The following is a 21093-nucleotide window of genomic DNA, read 5'->3' on the forward strand; positions in this document are numbered from 1 at the left end:
GAATGGCTAATCACAGCTACTTATCAGCTCCTAAAACCTAAATAGCAGGCAATGCCAGTCCTTGAGTGAGACCTCTAAGGAAAACACAGCATGTTACAGGAAGTATATTGCTAATTCAATGAAGTGGCATACATTGCCTTGCATCAGTGCTGAACGGATGCCCCACTACAGCATCAGGAAACCCTGCTGTTGACAACACCATATTTCAAAGGTACTTTAAAACCACCTTCACAATCCCCTCTTGGTACCCAGATATTCCATGGCTCATATGTTAGAAGCAAAAATAGGCATATGCTGAGTAAATCCTTTTGTATATACCCACATTTCTGCCTCCCAGCTCCTTCCTAGAGTATTAACATTGGGTTTTAACTTTTGGGGTTTTTTTTTCCTTCTCTCTCTTTTTTTTTTTTTTTTGTTACTTTATACCCCTCAAACACAATGTAGCTTTGCTGAATAATACTAAACAGCTGCAATGTGCTACCCAGTGGGATTGCTGAAATTTTTGGCAATTGCCGAAATGACTCTGTGTAGACACATATTCACACATGTGGAGATAGAAAAATTGTTTAAGAACCAGGGGACCCATAGGAATGAAAGATGCCAGCTAAGTGCTAAACATTATTATTCCATCTGAAAGAAGAACGAGGCAGAGAAAAATAATTTCTGATAAGGCTGAAAATGCCTCGGAAGTATTATGTTCATTATTATCACAAAAGTTCATCAGGAGCCTCCAAGCTCGGCAAACTTGACCAGAAATCCATTTCCCTTCTGACAGTCTTCCAGCCTGTACTAGCATTCTTGCTCCTAATTACTTCAATTAAAGGTGCTTTATAATAAAATGTTGTCATTTCTCTTCCTCAGACCTTAGAACTATGGAGATAATTGTGAAATTGTTCTTTCACACTCCCAAATGAGATTTTCTTCCAAGTACAATGAATGTTTCATCCCACCTCCTACTTGTAAGGACTCAAGAAAATAGCCTTTCTGATTACTGAGAGAAGGTTTACCTTTTTGCATATTTGTTTGTTAAACAGTATGAGAAACTTGAGCAGAAGCAGTTAATAGGCAGAGAGATTCTCCTTTTGCATACAGCCCTTTTATTGCCAGAGGCTGTCACACACACACAAAGTATCTGGCATAAGTCATCAGGATGCTGAAATCAGTTTCTCAATAGAACCTGTCTCCCTGCTCTCTGAGATGGACTACTTCGTTGTTTCAATCACATTTGTAACATGAGTTAATGTTCAGCAGCCAGAAAACATTTGTTCCCTCGAAGAGGGACTCCAATAACTGAACTGTGCTTCTAGATTCCGCACAGGGGACATGGACTAGCTGGTAATGACAAGCACCGACTATGGCGAAGTTGACTTGGTCAATTACCCTCTGCTGACCTGCAGCCTATATGATGTATCTCACAAACTGAGATTACTTGGGAGTGACAGGAAAAGAGACATGGTTGTGCTTGCCGACTTAATAGGACACAGCGCTCATTTCAGCAAATTGGGGTTTCACCTGATTTTCCATCATTTCTTCCCATTAAAACAATAACACCAGCCATTTAGATATGTTTACAAAACAACAGTTTCTACTGGAGTCTTAGATCACTATTTCTTCCCTCTTTCCGTATGGAAACAACTGCTCAATGTAAAATATCCTACACACAGTTCATATGAAATAAATCATTAAAGGACACTGATGATGGCATCACCTAGAGTCAGAATATTAATCACCTGTATCTTATCAAAAGAATCTAGTGTTAACCTCAGATATTTGACAGGTGATAGGTTTAAATTTTTTTCCCACTGAGTTTGTAATCTTGCGGGTCTAGAGAGGTATGTTATGCAGAAATTGGCATTGGATAACAAAGAAATTCACAACAGACAGAAAAACCTAACAAATCCTATCCTCGGATTCAAATGACTTGACTTCTTTGCGGGGCTTCAAGAGGAAATTCGGTGCAATGGAAAAAAGTAGACTTGCCCTCAGGACTGGATGGGTTTGAGCCCCTGCATATTATTTAACCTCTCTGTACCTTATCTTCCTTACTTGTAAAGAGAGTCTTACCTCACCTGAATGTTATAGGGATTAAATGCCCACAGGATATAGTGCTCTACAGATAATAGATATTCAATAAATAAGGCCACTTTTGGACAAGGTAATCAAACTCTACATAGAAGTTTGGTAAAATTATGATACAGGGAAAATGTATCAGCACACTCAATCTCAAATTTCTCCATGATTTCCCCATTTCTTCCTCTTCAATGTGTAGACTCCCAGTGACTGTTTGATGTCCCACTCTCTCCTATTAAAGTTTATCCAACAGGCTGAGGTATCAGACACTTGATGTGGTGCCATTCGCAGAAGCATTTGCATTCTTATAAAAAGATTTTTGAAAGATTATTTAACCCAGAAGGAAAAATTAGAAATGTACAAGTACAGGGAAAGTATCTGTAGGCGTTTCCATCATCTCTGACTCCACACAGATGTCTGTACAACTAAAGCCATTCTCCCTCTTCCTTGCTAACTGAAGCCTGATTTTAATGAAATGGAGATGTACCCAGCCCAGGCAAGGAGGAATTATTTGTCATGCCAATACAGTTCCCTTTTGCCAATTAAAGTTCTAAGAGTAGGCATGTGACCTAGTTTTGGCCAGTGAGCCATAAGGAGGCGTCTTCTAGTGGATTCTGGGAGGTAGAAATTCTCCCCTCGGAGTGATTTCTTCCATTATAGGGAAAGTATTTTTGTTCCTGCCCCCTTCCTGCTTGGAACATTATTGTGTAAAGACATTAGCTTGTAGCTCTGGTGGCCATTTTGTTACCACTGGGGAGACATTGCCAACATAGAGAAAATGCTGGATCAGAAGCCCGGATGTTGGTGATACCATTGACCTGCTACACTAACTCTGGAATTTCCTACTTATTATGTGAAGTTAGTAAACCACACATATATAGTTTCAGTCAGAAACTATTCTGTTATTCTGTTATTTGCAGCCAAGCATATACTAATTTACAGGCACTCTATTATTTTGCTATCCTTAGAGACCTCAAGAGAAATCACCAAGATAGAAACAAGGTCTAAGGGCTTAAAAGCTAAACTAACATTTTTAACCCTTCCAGGATGAATGAAGCCAGGAGTAGAGCTCTGGCGCCAACAGGATACTTCCCTACCTTTAAGATGGAGCCAAATCTCAATTTTACACTGACTAGAAAATCAAGGGCAGGAACCTTGTCTTCTCTATATCTTTGGCACTTGGCACACTGCCTGGCACATAGTAGGCAATCAATACACATTTGTGGAATGACTGCATAAACACTGTGGCGTGATTCATCTAATTAGTGGTAGCTTTCTCATGCTCTGGACTGTGGGGGCCCAAGGCACCCCCTGCAACAATCTGATTTGAAAACGAAGCCAGAAAACAAGAATGGCTTTCTGTGTTCCATCTTTCTGTTGCAAATGGCTCTAGACTACAGACCCACAACATAAATGCTTAGCCTCCCCAGTGCCCCAAACAAAGCTGTGATTTTCTTCCGATTCTCTATTTTTAAAAAACCAAAGACCATCAGTGTGTTTGTGTTTCTTTGTATTGACTGTAGGTTTTGATGTTGTTGCCAGTTCCCTTCTCACACTGTCAAATTGTGTTTTATGTTCCCTTATTCTTTCAGCCTTTTCAGGGGGAAAATGCTAATTACCATGGGCTTAATAGCAGCTCTGAACTGCACCAGAACACCGGGGTCTCACAAATACCTGTCACCGCAGAAGTTTCCAATTACCATAATTCCATTCCTAATTCAAATTACCATAATTGCCCTCCATTAATGCAACTTTCTTAAAGCTGAAACATCAAAGAAGAAACTGGCACATTAGCTCAGTTGACTACTTACAAAAATAAACAGTGTCTGTCCATTTTGTGAATAGGATGATGTTAGCCTAAAAGAATGTATGTGTCAGTGTTCTGAGCTCATAAGACCTATCATATTATATTTTGACTCTTCTGTCAGCATTGGTAAAAACTGAAAACCATCCATATCTTCCTTCCTCTTCCCTCTCTTCTGGGTGAAGGGTAAGCGTTGCTCTTCTGATTGTTTCAGCATTTACCACAACAAAAATTTTCAGCCTGTCAGCTCCTTAACCAACTTTGCTCTTACAAATCCGTTCATTTGGATAAAAAGCAGTTTTACCACCCTACAATCATCATTTCCACTGCTAATGATCTTTGTTTTCCTGATAAGTCATACTTGGTTTTTTTTCAGTCACTAGTCTGAGGCAGACCACCGCCTAGAGTTAGATGGATTGAATATCAGTGCTACGCCATCACTGGACTCTCCTTGGCATTTTACCAGAAAACCATAGTTTTGTAATTTGAAATACAGGCAATTCTTCATACTTAAACAGAGAAACTGCCAGAGGAGAGCAGTCAGAGCAAAAGGTCACGTTATAAGTTGGACTATTAGGGTATCTGGTTCCAAGGAAGCAAGTGTACAGTCCTTTAAATCAACAAGTGAATCACCGAAGCACTCTTCAATAAGTTGGCCTAAATCAGTTCGTTAAATGCAACGTTTCCCAAAGAAAGTGTCTAAGTAAACACTATAATAAGTTCATTTTAAATTCTCAGCAAATGATCAAAGCCATTGATAATTCTCAGCCCTGCAGAGTCTCTCTGTGGTATCCAGCAGGTTAGTCCAGCAAAGCCACAGTAGCTTTGAAGGTTGAAAATTCTGCCTTTCCAAATGCCACAGGCACCTTTAGGATTTAGCTCCCAGCTACACCAATGTAGAACTCTCTGCTGAGGACAGGAAACCGAAGACAGTTCCATTGGAGACTCTGAAGGATTCAGAAAGAGTGGGTTCAGCTAATTAACTACATCCAAGGAGCAGCAGGACCAGTGGATGGAGTTACCACTATACCCTCGGAGGCATCTCTCACTTCCTGTGCTCCCAAGCATTTTGGTGTATATTTAGGTTATTGTTGCATTTTGCTCCTCAAAGTTGGGTAGACATTCCAGTTCAAGTCCAGCTCCTCAACAACTCAACCATCCTCTTCCCTTTCTCTAAATTATGAGGACAGTTTTAATCCAGACCGTCCACCTGGAATTTCAATCCCTATACTGCTACTTACACTTAGCAACCAACCTATTGTCTTGTTCACCCATGAAGGAACCTCTCTCTTCTTCTGCGAAGAAAGCTCTAAAGACTGGGGTCCACTTCTTTGGTCACATGATTTTCATGGCCAGCTAGTCCTTCCGTGAAGTACTTCAAGCTGGAATGGAACAGAAGAGACCTCTCCCTTCTGGCACAGAGGGGCTAGTTGTGAGCCCAAAGCTACCAATAGCCCCATGGCCCCAAACCCATGTAAAAGCTAGTGTAAAGGCATGAAGAAGCACAAAGAGAGGCACAGATGAAAGATGGAAAATGGAAATCTGGATGGTGTTCTACTCCCTGATTCCAAATATCCCTGAAGCTAACTACTTGTCCTTTCTGTACCGTGGTTATCGGGCTATATAGGTCAATAAAGTTGCCTCTTCAGCTGTTAACTAGTTTGACTGTTAACAGCCTGGTATGGATACCGGCAAATATAATATCTTCTTCCTATTGATGGGCCTCTGTCCCATAGCTGGGCTGTTTTCAGCATTAATGACTTGTCCTTGTTCATTATCCATATACAATTGAAGAGCAACAAAAGTAAGTGATTCATTGCTGACACATGGCATTTCTTGAGCAGCCGTTAATTAGCAAAATAGCACTTGAACTTAAATTGTTAAGGAGTGTCAGCAAATAAAACTGTAATCAGATTTTTTTTTCTCCCTTCTTGGGTACGCACCTTTGTGAATTTCATGAGGCAATTTCCAACTTTAATTTAAAGCTTATCAGGAAAACCGAGTTATACATTAATCTTTAAGAACTGAGTCTAAATGTGCTTGGCCTTCTCCATTCTCTCTTTGAGAAACAAGAGATGACCTGAGCCACAGCACATTCATCTTCTCTAGCCTACCGGGATTCTCAGACCCTGGCACACAAGGACCACATAACCGAGTCTGGTCTCATCTTTAAGGAATTCACAAACAATGACTGAGCACACACTATGTACCAGGCACAGGGCCATATTTCAGGGGAATTATAAAAACGAATAACATAATTCGTGTCTGAGTAGCCCTTGTCTGCTTCTTCCCCATACCTATATGTTTTGGACTTTACCAATCTGGTGTGCTCCAACTTCTATCTGCTAGTATCTCCTTCACTGAGACAGAGGAATTCTGCTAGAAAGCTCCACTTCCAGAGCCTAGCAGGCCAGAAGCACCAGAGAATTCACATTTCCCTATGCCTCCTCTGCTCCCCATATCTCTGACTCCCGAAGCCCTCAAGCAGTGACTAACAGACGTGGATCTACAAATCCTCCAGCTCCCTTGATGCTTGGGGGGCATGATGCTGAGACACATAAGTAGTCCACTATAACCAGCTTAATAATGGACATTTTATTGGCCTCCTCTCCTTTGCGCTATTACTTTTCTACTTCCTATTGGTGTTCCCCATATCTCCCCCGGGGGGGGAGTGAGGGGTCATTTCCATTCAAATCTTTATTTCCTGCCCTGCTTCCAGAGTAAACCAAACTGAGACAATGCCCTTTAAAAACTTATACTTTAGTGGGAGAGGCCAGCCTGCAAATAATATTCCTTTACTAGAGGAGTAAAGACTGTGGAAACAGAAAAATAGATGCTTCTATTCTTCCTGACCTAAGAGCTTCTCCTCCAACCAGAGAATTCACAGTAAATAGAAATCATGTAACAGGCTTTAGGCGGGGAATGCTGTAAGCCTTGTCTTTCATTACCATTGTTATGAATACCTGGCTCTCTTCTACCATATTGGTCTTTTTTCCCCTATGACCAGGTTGGAGGCTTCTTCCCTCTCCCGTAAAAGTGGGATTCTTTTAAGTTGTAGGCTTTCCCATGAATTCACCAAAAAAGGTGATCATGTTGTCATAGTCTAGTGCAATACTTCTCTAAGATAAAATACTTTTTAAAAGCTGGACCTGATATAGGTAGTATAGCAAAGGTTCTATGAGCAAAGGACTTTGATCTCTGCCTTCTTTACCTTTCAAATCAAGATGCTTTCATTCTTCCTCACTAAACTCCAGCTGTATTTTCAACTGAACCTTCGATGTCCACACTGTCTCAGATTGGACGCTCTGGGAAGCTGACTCTAACACGGGATTTAGTGTGCACATGGTACTTGGGAGAAGAAGGAGAAGAAAGCAGGACTGGGTAAAAGAAGAAGTCATATGGCAAAGCGTATTGCTGCCAGAGGGCACCGTGAAGTTACAAAGACTTGTCAGAATTGACCTGTGTTGGGCCAAAATGTCCACTCTTCATATCCCTGTCTAGATCAGTCATTAGGTACAGGCTGCCAGGAAGGTAGCCCTGGATAAGGCGGTTGGTTGTCTGCCACTGAGACAATGCTGCCTACAGGCTGCCTGCTGACAGCGCTCCCACCAGCCAGGGCATCAAGCCCTTCGGGATCTGGACAATGCATCCCACTAATCATCATACATTGGGATCTGCCTCATTTCTCAGCCTGGTGACCACCTCCGCAGGAGCATTTTCTACAGGTTGTTGTAAGTTGGAGAGTTCCACAAAATCAGTGATTCTTCATGGTCTCCACTTCTCTTCCCCTTAAACTCCCAAGGCTTTTGCCAATACATTTAATCTCCAAATATACTTTCTGGGATCCCATGAGCTGCCTGTTGTCAGTTGAACTAGTTAAAGTACAAGATTGGAATTTAATGGCATAAATAATCAAATTTAGGTTAGCGTTAGTATTAGGCTGGAACATAGAATCAGGATGGCCCAGAAGACTCAGGTCTAGCTGGTTTGGTTCATCTAAGACAGTCAAGTCATTTGAGTACTCAATGGACCCATCAAATTACTGGCATTTCTCCATGTCCCTGGAGCCAAACCCTTCTACCACATTTGAGGAAGTCCCAGTCTGTCTCTAGAGAAAACTTAAGGTGACTGTGAGTTTAAATACATCATTCTGTCCCTCTCCCAATGTCTTACTCAAAGCCCTGCTATTATCTAGGGGAGAAGGGGACCCCAGATTGCCTAGTACCTGGGATGTGGGTTAAGCATATCCAGTCACTTAAATTACCCAAGGGCTAGGAAAAGCATAATTTGCACCAAGTCTACACTTCCAGTTGTGGTCATTCTGCTCTATTATCACTTTATAAAGATTCCCTCTGTTCCATCATGGAGCTCTTTGCTTTAAGCAAAGATTCATATAGGAGAAGAGATGAAAAGAATAAATCTGTGCATTTAGCAACACACTTTGAAATTTAAAATGATCTAAACAAAATAAGCTGTCGTTATGACTAATTATGTTTTTAGTTTGGAAATGAACTTCACCTCTAATTCAAAGTTAGAAATTCCTGATGCATTTAAAATTTTCTAGGGTACTCACCCCTGTACCATTTCAAATTTCACATTTTTCTCAGTCTCTCTTCACCAAAACAGTCAGACAAAAGAAACAGAAAGATAATAGCACAATAACAAAGGGACATGAATAATTGGAATGTCTCTTCAGTCAGAAGTATTTTTGCTTCTACTAAAGGATTTCACTATGATAAATATTATTACCCTCAAGATCAATGGAATGAAGGATCTGCCAAATCTAACTCAATGCCAGGAAAATCTATATTGTACTTACAGATTTCAGATGGAAAGATCCAGCATTTATAGCACAGAGCATTTATATTCTCTTTCCTCCGCTCTCCTCTCGATTTTCTTCCAGAACCAAAACTATCTGCAAGACTTATTGGCAAAAAGCTCCTTGTTCATAAGGATAATACTGTAATCACCAAACAGAATACTTTGAGGATTGTGCATCAACCATCCTTAAAACCTGGACTTAATACAGATGCTCGTCCTGCATCTATTGCTTCATTCCCTTCATGCCATTCTCTCTAAGAGAAATGTTGTTACCAAAACAAAATTTTCCCACCTAGACTGTGAGCAGGCAAACTGAGTAGATCAAATGGATTTGTAAACATTTATTGGCTGTTTGAGTAAAGCTGTGCACTATCATCATGAACACTGAACTCTGCCTTCATTAGCCATGCAAAATTCCCTAGGTCAGTATTTACATTTTAGCAGCTTATGAAGCTGCTAGATGCTATGATTCAATCAGCTTCACAGAATCCACTGTGGCATGGCTACACTGACACAGAAATGATGGAGGCCAAATAGATTCAAATTAGTCGGACTGCAGTCACACTGGCATATCACTTTACCTTTCATTTACTTCTGGATCTGGATACATCCCATGCAGCTTTATTTGCATCCAGAAGACCCAGAATCTATGCACCTTGAGATGAATTTAGCAGTCAAAATGAATCATGGCTGTTCAGAGGAAAGAACGAGGAATCTTGTTAAGGACTGGGCTGTCACCAATTCCCAGACTGATACAACACTATCATGTATGTGAGGGGGTCAATGACACAGCCAGTGCTTCAATAAATCGAAACAAGCCTTGCAGTTTGGTGGAATGATGGGTCATGACCGCAATACATCTTGGAGAGGTAAATACAGCCCGAAGAATTTGCATTTCAGGGGGGCTATTCTTCACCTGATCCTAAAGGAACTAAGAGGCAGCAATTTTCAGGAATCTTCATTTATTTATCTGCTGCCTCAGAAAAAGTAGAAGGGATATCCAGAGAAGACAAATAACTATGACACTACACCATGGTGATCCAGTTGAACCCAGGGAGTTTCTCTCATGCGACACATTGCTGACCTCATCATAAATATTTATTAACTGTTCCAATCAAAAGCTTGAATCAGACAAGTCATTAGTCTTGTGTTAAATGCTCAGAGTCCTAGAGTTATGAGAAAAAGCTAGAAATAAGACTATTCAGTGATCAACCAAGGAGAGAATAAGGAGTGATAATGGTGGAAATCAGAGGAAAAGTAAAGGGAGGTGTAGTATTAAGTAACATTTGAGTAATTAGTATGTGGCAAAGTGTGCATTTTTCCATAAGAAACCTGAGAGAGGGATTATCATCATCCCTATTTTACAGATATGGGAACTGAGGCATAAGGAGATTAAGCAATCTGCCAAAGGTTCTACAGTGTGTAAGTGATATAGTTAGATTTTAAACCTGGGAGTCTAACTCCAAAGACTGATTTCTTAACAACTATGCAGAGTCTATCCACTGGTTTATGTAATTAATCTTTAATATATCTAAAAGAGAAAGGTTGTAAAGAACCAGTAAATATAAAATTCATATTTTTGCAATCTACAGAAATATCTCCATGTCCAAATATCTTCTTGGGATTTCTGAAATGTATCCTTTCAGACCACATCTAGTTAAAGATTCATCATGGGTATCAACATTAGGAGCCACACAAAAATAAAAGTGATAGGAGCTGAATGTTTTTCAGAGAACAGAAACAATCTTTAAATTGTCATCTTGAGCCGAAACTCTGGATTTCAATATTTATCTTACAATATGGTGATGTGGACTTTTCTACTGAAATATGTATTTGGCTATGTTTGAATCTACATAAATATTAACCTAGGAAACCAGGTTTGGGTCTATATCTACATAAAACCATTAAGTTGCTTTGTCAGATACCATTAAAACTTCTGCATGCTAATGAAAGAGAGTGATGAGGTACAGCTGATATTAATCAGATTTTCTTGATATGTAACTGAGTAGAAACATGACAAGACAAAAGCAACTGACAGGTAATATATTTAAGAAAAAAAATGCAAACTACACATAGTTGACACTCACCTGCTAGTTATTAGAACATAATCCAAGAATAAAACCTGAATCTTTACACCTAAAGATTCTCAGTATGAGATGTTGCTGTCTCAGTTAGCCTCTGCTATGTAACAAACATTCCAAAAATTAAAGCAACAGTAATCTCTTATTTCTCACAATTCTGTGGGATTTGACTGGGCACATCCTCTACTACTGGTTTCACCTGGGCGTACTCATGCATTTAGCAAGATAGTTGGCTGGGCTGGAAGGTCAAAGATGGCCTCACTTACATGTCTGACAGTTGGTCCTAGCCATCAGCTGGGCCATTTCAGTTTGCATCTGCAGGGTCCCTCATCTTCCAATTGACTAGACCATTTTCTTCTCAGGAAAATGTATCAAGACAAAGAGGATAAAAGATGAAAAGGCTTTTAAGGCCAAGGCTCTAGGACTAGCACAACATAACTTTTGCCACCTTCTATTAGTCAAAGCAAAATAAATCTGGCTCAAATTCAAGATGATGGAACAAGAGAATTTACCTCTGGATTATAGGAACAGCAAACTCATGTAGAACATGTAGAGTGGATGGAAAAATTTTGTGGCCATGAAACAACTGACCACACACATTTATACACACATAGAAAGAAAAAGTCAGCCAGATTAAGTGCATTAATATCAACCTCTCAATATCGTAGTTGCAAAATAGTTTTGCATGAGGTTACCATTGGGAGAAACAGGATACACAGTATATAAACCTCTGTGCTATATCCTACAGCTACATGTGAGTCTGTAATTGCCTCAAATAAAAAGTTCAGTTTTTAAAAAGTCAGCTGGAGAGAATTTCATCCGAAAAAGCATAGAAAACAAAGTGGAATTCATTATCACAACATTTTACCAGTCCATGGTGAGGCCAGATATAAAATAACATATGTAGTTTATCTAACCACTTATTCAACAAATATTTTTGAGTGCCTCTCATGGGCCCAGTACTCTTCTAGGCACTGGATATGTAACAGTGAACCACAGGACTAAACCCTTTTCCTCATGGGACATACTTCCCATTATTTCACTCTAAATACTATGGCAAAGCACTGAAAAGAATAAAACAGAAGACCCAGGGGCTGACGATAAAGTAGTCCATGAGAAGTTGACACCGTATGGTAAGGAGACTATATTCTAAATCTCCATCCTAGAACTTTAAAACCTTCCAGGAAATGTAATTTGTTTCTAAAACATTGAAAAGACTCTCTAGCTTAGTCTTTCACTGTTTCTGAGCTCAGTTATCCAGAACCACAAGATATTCTACAGGTACTTGTGTATGTATATCAAATACACACACACACACACACACACACACACACACACACACACACATACACACACACACATATATGGTGTATAAATATATTTTAATTTTGTCAATTATACCTCAATAAAGCTGAACTAAAGAAACATTTTTTAAGACTTTATTTTATTTATTTATTGGAGAGAGAGAGAGAACACAAGAGGGGGTAGGGTCAGAGGGAGAAGCAGACTCCCTGCCAAGCAGGGAGCCCGATGTGGGACTCAATCCCAGGACTCCAGGATCATGACCTGAGCCAAAGGCAGTTGCTTAACCAACAGAGCCACCCAGGCACCCACAAAAGAAACATTTTTAAAGATTTTTTAAAAATTGAACTATTCAAGACTGAGCCCCTTAGTTCTCTCTACTTCTTGCCCACCTGCCAGAAACAGTCTGACTGCCCAAACTTGACAAGAATGCTGTAGTATGTTCTACTACTTCAGTTTACCAGGCATCCATTCTCCCTTTCTCTTTGAGAAAACTGCCTCTTCTTTGCTCTTTGTGCATGTGGGTTGATTGAGGCCAGCCTTAACTTAAGTATGAGGATAGACATGATCCAGGAGTAAGTGAACGAGCACATTCAAGGGTAGACATATGATCTAACTGGCCAATGAGTCAGGCCCAGGACTTTTGTTAGAACTCTCAGGAAGCACACTCTTTTCTCCCATGGTACCGAGTGAACAGAATGTGAGCAAGGAGCTACTACTGTATCTTGCCAATACTAAGGATGAGCTAGCTCCCAAAATGGCACAGAGAAAAGCCAAGCAGAGAGATAGGGAGAAAACGGGGCTTGATGACACTATTTGAGGCTCTGAATTCTACTCCAGAACTCCCTTCAGACTTTTTGTATTACATAAGCAAATAAAATTCTCTTTTGACTCAAACAAGGTTAAGTTGGGTAACTGTCACCCGCGACTGAAAGTGTCCTAACCAGTACAAAGGAAGAGGATGAAAGGGATGTAGGAGTATCTTGGAAAAGCAAAATAGAGGACTGGAGAGGAGAATGACTAGCAATTTTTCAGAGAAAGAATGAAAACTGACTTACTGTATGCTTGCTTTCATGTCTTCTCTGGCAGCAGATCCAAAAACTTGCCTCACCCTTCAACAAGTAGAGCCAGCAGCACTGGTCTCAGAATTTGATGAACACACATCAGGATTCCATTGAAATGACCTTCATTACTGAGGAAGAAATAAGAGCATTGTTTTTAGAGGTTTTCTTTTAGTAGCAAAATAAAAAAGAAGCATCTTTGTGTTTACAGAGCATAAGAGAGAAAGACAATAGCACATGATGACCCCAAACATCAGACAAGATCCTCTGGGTACAAATACTTAAGGTCCAAGTCCTGAATTAAAGAAACAAGTACTTCACTAAGTGTATTAGAGTTCTCCAGAGTAACAGAGCCAATAGGATACATATTGATATAGATATATTTTTTTATTTTTATTTTTTTAAGATTTTTTATTTATTTATTTTTGAGAGAGAGAGAGTGAGAGAGAGAGAGAAAGCACATGGGTGGGGGGAGGGTTAGAGGGAGAAGCAGACTCCCTGCCAAGCAGGGAGCCCGATGCGGGACTCGATCCAGGGACTCCAGGATCATGACCTGAGCCAAAGGCAGTTGCTTAACCAACTGAGCCACCCAGGTGCCCTAGATATATTTTTTTGAGTGCCTCTCTCTCTATATATATATATGGAGAAAGAAAGAGAGAGTGGTAGAAAGAGGTCTATTTTAAGGAATTGGCTCACTGAATGGTGACTGGCAAGTTTAAAATCTGCAGGGTGGGCCATCACCTGAGACCATATGACAAGTTAGAGACTCATGAGTAGCCAATATTGATGTTCCAGTCCAAAGGCCATCTGCCAGCAAAATTTACTCTTGCTTGAGGAAGTCAGTCTTTTGTTCTATTTGGACCGTCAACTAATTAAATGAGGCCCACCCATGTCATGGAGGGGAATCTGCTCAAACTCCGTGGATTTAAGTATTAATTTCATCTAAAACATCTTCACAGAAACATCAGACACAGAATAATGTTTGACCACGTGTCTGGCACTATTCCCAGCCAAGTTGACACATAAAATTAACTATCACACTAAGTATAGGAACAACAAGTCTCAGCAAATTTCTCCATGTCATCAACTAAATTTTTTCTAGCCTACAAAACCCAGACCTATAGAAAAATATCTTCCTAGTGTGTTATCATTGATTTCAAAGTCTGAAATACCCAGGAAGCACAGTGGAATATGACAGAAAGAACACTGCCCTGGGAGTAAGAAAGACTAAGTTCAAGTTACAGGTCTGGTGCTAATTTAACCAAGTCATTTCACCATGTTAGATCTCAATTTCCTTATCTCTAAGGTGAGGGGTGGGGGGGTAGATCTAGCGACCCCCCAAAGTACCTTCTAACTTTCACTTACACCATGTTTCTAATCTTCTCTTTGATCAAGGACCACCAACCTCACTCTTTCCTAGAATCCTTACAGTCTATAATATTTATTTCAAGTGCCCAATTGGATATTGTTCTCTTTTGTAGTTCCAACCTTTATGCTATTTAAATAAAAGTGGGACATGTGCTGCTGAGAATAGGAATGACGGGGGTCCGTGGGTGTTGGCAGCATCCTAGCCAAGGTGACGCTGAATTGTTAAAGGCAGCCCACACTACAAGGTTTTCTCAGCTATATCAGGTGAAAGTTTTGCTTTTCCAGTGGAAAACAAGTTGGTCTGAAAGACAAAGATGATGACAAAAACATATAGCCCTTCCATTGGAGTTGGTATATTCTTCAGAAATTTCTGCTGAGGGGGGAAAGGTGTTCCAAGATGATCAAGAAAAGTTTGAAAGCACACCTGAGGAAAGAGGATTTCAGTTAAAGCCAAGAGTAACTCACTTCGAATAGCATTTTCACTATTCCTGGCAACCCAGAAATGCTCTTTTATCCTCTGTAATACCTATAATAGCACATTTGTGTTTAGCATCTAAGATGTGATAAAAATAATTAAGAGAGTTACAGCATTGATGGGAATGAAAAATGGTGTAGCTGCTATGAAAAACAGAATGAAAATTCTTAAAGATATTTAAAATAGAACTATCATTTGATCCAGTAATCCAACTTCTAGGTATTTATCAAAAAGAATTGGAATCAGGATCTCAAAGTGGTATTAGCACCCCAATGTTCATTGTGGCACAATAAGATAAGGAAGAAACCTAAATTTCAATCAACAGATGATAATGAAAATGCTGTATATACATACAATGAAACACTATTCAGCTTTAAAAAAGAAGGAAATCCCGCAATATGTGACAACATAGTTGAGTCTTGAAAACATTATGCTAAGCAAAATAAGTCAATCACGGAAAAACGAATATTGCATTATTCCATTCATATGAGGTACCTAAAATTATTAAACTCATATAATCAGAAATTAGAATGGTAGTTACCAGGGGCCGGAGAGAAGAGGAAATCGGGAATTGTAACCAATGGCACAAATTTTCAATTATGCAAGATGAATAAGTTCTAGACATCTGTTATATAATATTGTGCTTATAGTTAACTATATTATATTGTACACTTAAAATTATTAAGCAGATAGATCTCATGTTAAGTGTTCTCACCCCAATAAAAGAAAATTCTTTTAAAAAATAGGAGAGTTGAAAGAGACATACATTCTAAGGGACATACATTCTAAGGGGGAGAAAACAATATGTAAAAAGTAGCAAATAGGAATTATAAAGAAGATGTGACAATAGATTATAAAGGAAAAATTGTGGATTATTATAGACTATTCTAAATTAGAATTATTTTACAGTTGTTCCAGTGATCTTACTTGACTGCAAGTTCTCCATGCAAAAGGATCACACTCTTTGTATTTTTCTCTTTACTTGGTACATTGCCTCACACATGATAGGTGTTTGACATGTTTGTTGGGGAATAAGGAAATGAATGAATGTCACTCCAAATCACAGCTATCACTGTGGCTTAAAATTTTTGTCTGTCAATATATCTAATTCAGATAAAGTCTTTCAGAAATCTAGTAGTTCATGATTAAGAAATGTTTTAGGTACATAACCTTCCAACTTGATGGAGATCTTTCACTGAAATATTGAGAGACATAGAATGCAAAAGAGATAAAATACTGAAAACATGTTATTGCCACAGTTTGTTTCACTGTAATGATATGCCTTGCTTTTATCTGCAATATGAAATAAATTGTAGCAAAAATTCACAGCATAAGAATGATTTACAGTTCTCAACAAAGTAGTAAGAAGTTCAGGACAAATAAGTGCTGATGGCTTCCTCTCCCAAAACCTAATCTCTTTCTCACAGGAGAAATGTGGATGTTGACAGATTTCAGAGCCGTGTTTACACAGAGCTCTAGGGAGAGCTCTCTGTAAGAGAGCTCTGGGGAGTCAGATGATGGCCAGGTCCCACAGTAAGAAAGAGGAGTGTGCTGGAGACAGAGCAGGCTTGAGGCCACAGTTCAAAATAGGTTAAGAGAGCTTCCTATTAATTCTTTTTCTCTCCTCCATTGACCACAATTTCACTACAGTAATTCAGATACAGATGTTAAAGAAGTAATATCAGGGTAGCATGGAACACAGTTGGGATAAAGAGCCTAAAGCAATGAGACCTAACAGAAGGGCTGGCCCTGAATATTCCCTCTTCTCCTTCCCCTCCCCACTCCTTGGGCTAGTTAAAAAGGATGGAGTAACATTGGAGAACATTGGAATGGGCAGAACCCTAAGTCTCTCCCCATGCACTGAAATCTTAAAAGTACCTAAAGGAGCCCAAACCAAGGCCTGGACTTATGCCCACCCCCCCCCCCCAATGTTAACATTACAAGTCAAAGGAGCTGGTATCCATAAAGGAGTAAAAGATACATCCAGGAAAGTATTACAAGAAATCCGAGGAGAACACACATTCCAAAAGAAATACTATACTAAAATATGCTAAACTATACTAAACCTAAATCAACTCTAATTTTTATAAAGAGAAAATTAACGAAACTCACAGGAAAAGAAACAATAAAGTATCAAAAAGATAAGTTTTAAAAACACATACCTAGTGAAGTTATACTGAAATTTTTCTAAGATTTTAAAATCTTTAGAGTAAAAAAGCAGATAACTTACAATGTAAGAAGAATCAAATGGATATCAAATTATCAACAACGTTAATACATGAAGATATTGTAATAAAAATCTTCAGAATTTGGAAGAAAAAGCATTATGAAGCTGAGATTTTATATCCAGCTAAACTATCACCTAAATGCAACAATGAGATAAAGATCAAAGATTTATGAGGCTACAAAAATTTGTCAGACGAAGACTTTGAAAGAACTCTTGAAAAACATACTATAACATAATAAGGAATAAATCTAGAAGAAAAAAACAAGATGTGGGAAGTGAGTATGAGGTAAAACTTAATTTATTATTATAAGCAATAACCAGAAACGTATGTGCACAAAAATCTAAAACTAAAATTCTAAACAATAATATATGATAATGAAGTTTAAGGGAAGATACCAGAGGGAAGTGAGAGAGATTAGAATGTACGAAGGTTCTTGTCTTGTTCAGTGAAAAAACACAGGTATTGGTAAGTTTTCTGTTTGATGAAAAAAAATAAGCACAAGTATAAATTTTACTAAGTTGGAAATAAACACCATAAGAATAAAAATAAAATATATAGCTTTCAACACCAAAAAAATTTTTTCTCATTTACATTAGCGTATATAAAAGGAGAAAAAATAAATGAAAAGGAAAAAGGATAAATAGAAAACAAAATATAAGATGACAGAAATAAATCTTAACAAAATTAATTACAATGAATATAAATGGATCAAACTTATCAATCAAAAGACAGAAAATCTCAGGGTGAATATTAAGAGCCAGGGGAGAGCAATAAAGAAGGTACACAAAAATGTTGATGATGGGAATGGCAAAAATATACCAGGGAAATAAGAAATAAAGCCAGGTTATAGAACTTATGGTGAAAAACATCATAAAAGAAAAGAGGAAAATCATATATTGGTAAAAGGAACATTATATCAGTCATGAATAGATGTATGCATATAGCCTTGAAATGTAAATATTCTTTAAATTACTGAAAAATTAGAAGAGATAAGTAGCTAAATCAACAATTGTAGGTGAAGATTTTAATATGTTCATATTGGAAACTGCTAGATGAACAGACAAAAATAAACCAAATGGAAAATGTGTAAATCCCACAATACGCTTGATCACACAAAACATAACCAGTAACACAGATTGCATATAATTTTCCAAGCCCACAGGAACATTCACAAGAATTCATATTTTAGTACATTTTTCAAAACCTAATACATTTACTAAGTTGGCATTTTGTCTGTAATCCAATGTTGCAGACACTCCCTGAGAATTTCATAATCTCCTTTTAAGAGATGGCTTTTAAGAATGCAGGCTAGAAGTCAACACTTGCTTACATGCTGTTTTATGACTTACTTGTCTTACTGCTTATTCCTTCTGTTTTATTTTTTTTTTAATTTTATTCCTTCTGTTTTAAATTAGGAGATAGCTCCTCCGAGTAAACTGTATTTTCCCAGGTATGACAGCCACTTTCCTTGGAATGGATATTACAATTGAAACTCATTCTTCTGAATACCTCTGATGCTCATAAATTATTATCTTTATTGTTATCAAAAGTTATTTAGCATCACAGCTGGTAAAGAAGGTGGATATTTTGAGTCACATGTAAGTTGTGACTTTAAAAGAATCATACTAACTGTAGAATGAGTATCATCAGTATCCTTTTGCCCTTCTTCCAATAATAGTCTCCTATGTTGACTCTTAACCTCCTCCCCCACTCTTAGTTCAGACACATTGGGTAGAACTAAGACTCCTTGGGGAAGCACATGCCCCAGAATTAGCCAGAAACCATGTTGCATTCCCTTGACCTCAGAGATGGTTTCACTGTGAGCATGCAGTCTACATCTCTGTAGACTTCTCTGGTTGCTGCCAGAAATGACGTTCAGTGCTTCCAATGGTTCTCAGCCTGAAAGGATGCTACAGTCACTTTTGTCACCACACAGGAGAAGCCTATCTGAGAATGGAGCCAACACAAAGGAGCAGGGCCCAGTGACAAGGAGACAAACAAGATCCTGATGACACTATTTGAGGTTCTCTGTCCACCTGTGTTTGAAGATAGACCTCCCCACTAAACTTTCCAGTTACATGGACCAGTAAGTTCCCTTTTTACTTAAGTCATTTGACTGGGGTTTTCTGTAACTTTCAACCAAAAGTTTTGATGATGTGACTTGCTTATATAGTTCATACATTTGCTATAAAGGCAATTCCAGAAGAGAAACAAAAGTATTTCAAACCATGACAATATAATTGAAATGAAATCTCCTAAAGTGATTACAGTGAAAAGAAAAATTCAGATACATAGATTCTTAAATATTTGGTAAAATGTCAGTCTGTTTAATTTTAATTCATGCTTTAACTATTCTAAAGTTAGATATTCGTCTTGCTGCAACCCGAATCATATGCCCATCCTTGTAACATGGTGATTGGACAGTGTTACCAGAAGAGAAGAATCAAATGGGTACTAAGCAGATAAAAGTAACAGATATTCATTATCATTACCTTTGAACAAGCATGAGCATTATAGGAAAGCATTTTACTTTTTCATGATTTATCAGATTTTAAAATTTTTAAAGAGGGTTTGTGCTTTATATTAAAGATTTTAACCTAGAATCCATAGACTATTACAGGATTCAGATTGTCCATAAATCCTTTGATAATAAAGAAAATTTGTGTGCATGACCATATGGAGATTTGGGAGAAGGAAATCTATAGCTTTTCTTAGATTCTCAGAAGAGTCCATAATGCAAGAAAGGGTCAGAAATCACTACTGTCTTATAGACGGTAAGGTGGTTTTGATATCTGATGAACAAATTCCAAGAGAAATATATCCAACTTTTGAAATGACTCAAGATAGAACATGCTTAGTACACTTATCTGTGGTTATCTCTGGTGGTGGGATAAGAGCTAGGTTTTTTCTTTGAGACTTTTCTGCATTTCCAACATTATCTATGATGAATATGAATTATGTCAGTAGTATAAAAAGTTAATTTAAGAAAAAAAAAGGTCTACCTAAATCCCTGGGTCTACCATAAAAATACCCAGGTCAAACATAGCAGTTAAGCCACTTCAATATTTAAATCAATGGGCAGTACTAAAACAAAGCATCAAAATTCAAAAGGCATAAAAACTCACTCAAAGTAATCAGAAATCCCATATTCTGTCAACCAAAATTTTGCAATTGTCTCTTAAACTCACTAATTGCCCAAACATTCAAGATATTATTTAAAAAAAGGGGGGGGAGTAAGGAAAATGTGAACCACCACTCCTAAATCAATCCTACTATGAAGTTCTATTTTCATTCAAATGCTCCCCCAAGAGCTTTAAAAATTCAGTGGTGAACAGTGTCTTCCAATAAAGTGCACCACTGCGTTCAGTGCCAAAAGATTAATAAAACTTAACAAAGATAATTACTTAAAAGTAGTCTCCATTGGGTGAGTCAGGGTGAGAAAAGATTCATTCCTGCTAGTAATAATTATCCCTGGGTAAATTATTTCTTAACTATGCTCTCCCAAAGGTACCTTCTGCCAGAGAGCTCTTACAGAGAAACCAATAGCCTGCTAGGGTTTATTTTAAGGTCATAATCCACTCGCCAGCCTATGTCAACCTAACAGTCTTCTTCTCTATCACTATTCCTTTCAAACCTTTCTAGAATATATTCTTCATTCATTCCTTTTCCCCAACTAAAAAATGACAACAGTAATAACAGGTAGCACTAATGGAGTACTTAGTATAATGCCCAGCATATAGAAAGTGCTTTATGGTCACCCATTCCTTTATTCATTATTTTATTTACTCAGCAAGTATTTATTGAGTACCCACCACTTGCCAAGCACCATGCTAGGTTCTTAGTATACATCAGTGATGAAAGCAGATAAAGAGTTCCCTGCTCA

This window comes from Zalophus californianus, chromosome 9, assembly GCF_009762305.2.
Source record: "Zalophus californianus isolate mZalCal1 chromosome 9, mZalCal1.pri.v2, whole genome shotgun sequence".
NCBI classification, from domain to species: domain Eukaryota; kingdom Metazoa; phylum Chordata; class Mammalia; order Carnivora; family Otariidae; genus Zalophus; species Zalophus californianus.